Source organism: Phragmites australis, chromosome 6 (assembly GCF_958298935.1).
Source record: "Phragmites australis chromosome 6, lpPhrAust1.1, whole genome shotgun sequence".
NCBI classification, from domain to species: Eukaryota; Viridiplantae; Streptophyta; class Magnoliopsida; order Poales; family Poaceae; genus Phragmites; species Phragmites australis.
The window spans coordinates 17,287,318-17,291,367 of NC_084926.1; the positions used below are offsets into that span (position 1 = coordinate 17,287,318).

The window sequence follows — 4,050 nt, forward strand, 5'->3', positions numbered from 1 at the left end:
AGCATACTTTTACCCCTACCTAAAAGATATTATCCACTATGGTAAATACAATGGTGCAAGTGATCCTAAGGAAGATGTACTGAGTCGACCACCTATTATAATGTCGCACTATCCAAGGGTATCAGACCGGCCACCACTTGCGCTGGGATGTTATAATAGCCTCCACTTGCATAGGTATTAAATGCCGGTTACTTCCTTGCAAACGCAAGACGTCTGGCAGGCCCCTCTGGCTGATCTTTTGCCCAGACCTGATTGCTCACCCTCCGAGCTTTGGGAAGATTGCCCTATCCTTTGGAGGATAGGGGCTCCGAAGAGCCCGCCCAGGCTTCAGAGGGCAAGGGCTCCGGAGAGCCCCGAAGCCTAAAGGCCTGAAGGGCCTTCGGAGATCCGTGATCCAAAAGCCGTAGGCTAGCGGGGCCAGGACGTCGAATCCTTAATGACGAGCCCAACTAGAGGCACTGCACATGGTTTCAGACAGACGCCAACACAACACATACCACCCAGAAATGCACCCAACAATTCAGATGAGAAGTTTCTGAAATTATAAATCGCAGCACACCACATGCCACAAAATTACTCAAAATAAGTTACAGACATTCAAAACTAGGAGCAGATATTTATGGTACAATACATTAAGTATCTTAGTAACAGATATTGCAAACTCGGAATAGCAATATGGAATATGATAATGCAAGGATGTGCAAACTTGCAAACTGGGAATAGCAATATGGAATATGATCATGCAAGGATGTGCAAACTTAAACTTGGGAGAGACTTGTCGAAAAAATGCATCTTCGGAGAGAAAGGGCTATATAATTCACTTTATGTACATTCAGACGAACATGTAGAAGTACCAGTTGTATAATACAAGCAGCATTTAAATTTGGTTTAGCTAACCATGATACACAGATTAGCAAGTATAACAAGAACTACGACTTCGATTCCCACCATCATTGGGACTTCTAGCTAACCTTATCAGCAAAGTACTTTAAACAGCCTCACCACAGGGTAAGTAATACATTTCTTGTCTAGCAAATATACAATGGAAAAAAGCCCAGAAGCTAAACATCTTCTTCCACATCTATTTGAACAGCAAGGTAGCTATTTGCCTAGTGTACATGATGACAAGACTCGGTACATTTTCTCATGGAGCTCATCTGCCTACATGCAAGTGTCCCTGATTAAGTGAAACATAATAAAGGTCAAAACCAAAACATTTATTTCCATTCCTATGAAACTAACAGCAGAAGATTAAGCTAAGACAATGGATAATTGTGTGGTACTGTAAACATGCAAAATCAGAAAAGAGCATCCAGAACATGAGTTAGTGCTGCAAGGCAAAACAATTCCTATAGGCAAGCAGACAAGATTTCGTACCTGATAGGAAACAATAACAAAGAATATTGTCGCTAACCTTTCGGTAGCAATTACGAGATGCATGGAATATGTAACAGAATAATTGCAACTGACAGTTCAGACATGTCTCAAGTGCGAAATAGGAAAACATATAGGCACAATAAACACCAAGAGAGGCATTGTGCAGGGTTTCAGTCTTTCAGATAGACACCGACACAACACATACCACCTAAAAATGCACCCAACAATTCAGATGGGCAGTTTCTGAAATTATAAATCCCAGGACACCACATGCTACATGTTTTATGCACAAACCTGATAATGTTAATGCTGCTTGAGAATGTCACAGGGTAGGTATATGGTTGGAAATTTTATTCTGCTTTGCCAGAATGCAATAGAATAAAAACAGAATGACTAGAACACTTTCATCACAAATCAAACTAAAACATGGCGATATTCCTCCACGCACACCCAACCGAATTTAGCAGCACGAAATTACTGGAACAGTTACAGGCATTGGAAACTAGAAGCAGAAATATGGATCATGATGGTACAATTATGTGCAAACATTCATTAAGTATCATAGTAACACATACTGCAAACTGGGAGCAACAATCTGGAATATGATCAAAGGGCTTGCAAACTTACATAAGTATCTTGGGGGAGAAAGGGCAAATATAATCCACGTTATGTACATTTGATGTATATCAGCATATGTAGAAGTACCAGTGGTATATTAAAAGAAGTATTCAAAGCAAACCATGATACACAAATTAGCAAGTATTACAAGAAGTATTACTTTGGTTACCACCATCATTGGGACTTCCACATCTATTTATTGTCCAGCAACCATCAAAATAATACATTTATTCTCCAGCAACCATCAAAATAAAATAAAAAAACTGAAGCTACACATCCTCTTCTACATCTATTTCAACAGCTAGGCACCATTTTCCTAATTTACAAGGCAAACAATACTTGGTACGGATTTCCTCACAGTGCTCACATGACTACATGCAAGTATCCTTGATCAAATGAAATATAACAAAGGTTGAAACCAAAACATTTGCTTGCATTTCTGTGACACCAATAGCAGCATTACGCTAAGACAATAGATAATCGTGTGCTGCTACAATAAACATGCACAATCATAATCTGACATCACAATGTGCCTAATGGCATAGAGACGATTCAAGATTGGTTACCTTACTAGTAACAGAATAACTCAATCAGAATATTCAAGATTGACTTTTTGAAAAACAATATTCAAGATTGGTTCACTTGCAATCGTCGATCAAGTGACTTTGCAGCATCGAAATGAACAAAGCAGAGCAACTCATGTATACTTATAATCATAACCTCAACTGTACAATCAGTGCAGTGTAATCAACCACCCTCTCATGATCAACCTAATACAGTCCCTGCAAATATACCCTTACCGCTCTGAGCACATCATGGCTGGGTACTTCAGCATATAATCAAAGCATACTAGTTTGAACACCAAACGGCAGCAGGTCTAAGAAGCACCAAGCATGGACTCCTGGGCATGGATCGGTACTAGTGCACAGTTGATGAGCAGAAAGTATAAAATTTAAATCCATCCCTGGATTTGGAGGCTTCCTGATTATACCAACAAGTTGCAAAAACCTGGAGCACTAAACCCTCAAGCTTTGTTAGATGCAGAGTGTACGGATCAAGTGCAAGCTGTAGCATCCCAGGTGCCAGCAGCCAGCAAGGTGACGCGATCACGGTTTCCTCGAAGGCAAGCGCACGCTACATTCAAACACCTCCAAACCCACCCGGGAATCCAATTCGAAGCACCCAGCCTGATCACGCGGCGCACGCGCACGGGACAAAGAGCTAGCTAATCGCATTGGAGGCGGCGGCGGCTACAACAAGTCAGCAACTAGACATGCTAATCGAGGGAGCAGGTGACGTAAGTAGTTGAGAAGCGGTGGTACCTTGGAGGCTGGGAGCACGGAGGGCGGAGAGCCCTAAAGCGGGGGTCGCCGTGGGGCTCGTCGGGGAAGCAGTTGCAGCAGTAGCAGCCGCAGAAGCAGCGGCACCACCGGCGGAAGAAGCGGCAGTAGCACCACCGCGCGCGGGCCCTCCCCGACGCCGAAGCGCCGCCCGAGTAGTCCATCGGAAGAGAGACAGAGAAAGACAGGGGTGGAGTGGTTGGGGTGGGGAAGAATAACGAATCTAGAGGAGGTGCTGGGGCGTAGCATTGTTCAACAAATTTTCTACATTTTATACTACTAATATATATTAAAATTATTTTATTTTTTCGGTTTCTTCATAATTTAGTTAGAATCTATTTCGCTTTACCGATTCTTTCTAAATTTCGGCCCCAGCTGCACCACTCCACCTCCGCATAGGGAAGTTTTGCCGCTTCTCACTGTGGCGCCGCTGCTTAACTACAGTGATAACCTTGTTCGTTGTTAAACTGATCAACGAATTGCTGCCCACTCGCCATCTTCATGCTTACAGCAGCAAAACTCTCCCAGGGTTTCCTATTAAACATCAGCCATTCGGCTGCTCTTGATCCTCCAGCGAGCTCGGGATGACCTCCACACTCCAGGCAATCATCCGCTGGTGCTTGACATCGGATCGAGCTGCCTGATGGAGGTTGGGCTGCCACTTGATCTTCAGGCCGTTTTACTTTTCTCAAAGGAGAGGGGGGGGGGGGTAGAT

The 4,050-nt window shown here is 43.3% G+C and overlaps 1 long non-coding RNA gene across 1 annotated transcript; it reads right to left on the bottom strand.

Moving 5' to 3' along the window:
- Positions 1–810: 810 nt before the first annotated feature.
- Positions 811–3,566, bottom strand: LOC133921988 (uncharacterized). The gene is made up of 2 exons (XR_009910356.1): positions 3,318–3,566; positions 811–1,177 (listed from the first exon to the last, which is right to left on the bottom strand). It is a non-coding gene; the product is annotated as an uncharacterized LOC133921988 (long non-coding RNA).
- Between the last annotated feature and the right edge of the window lie 484 nt (positions 3,567–4,050).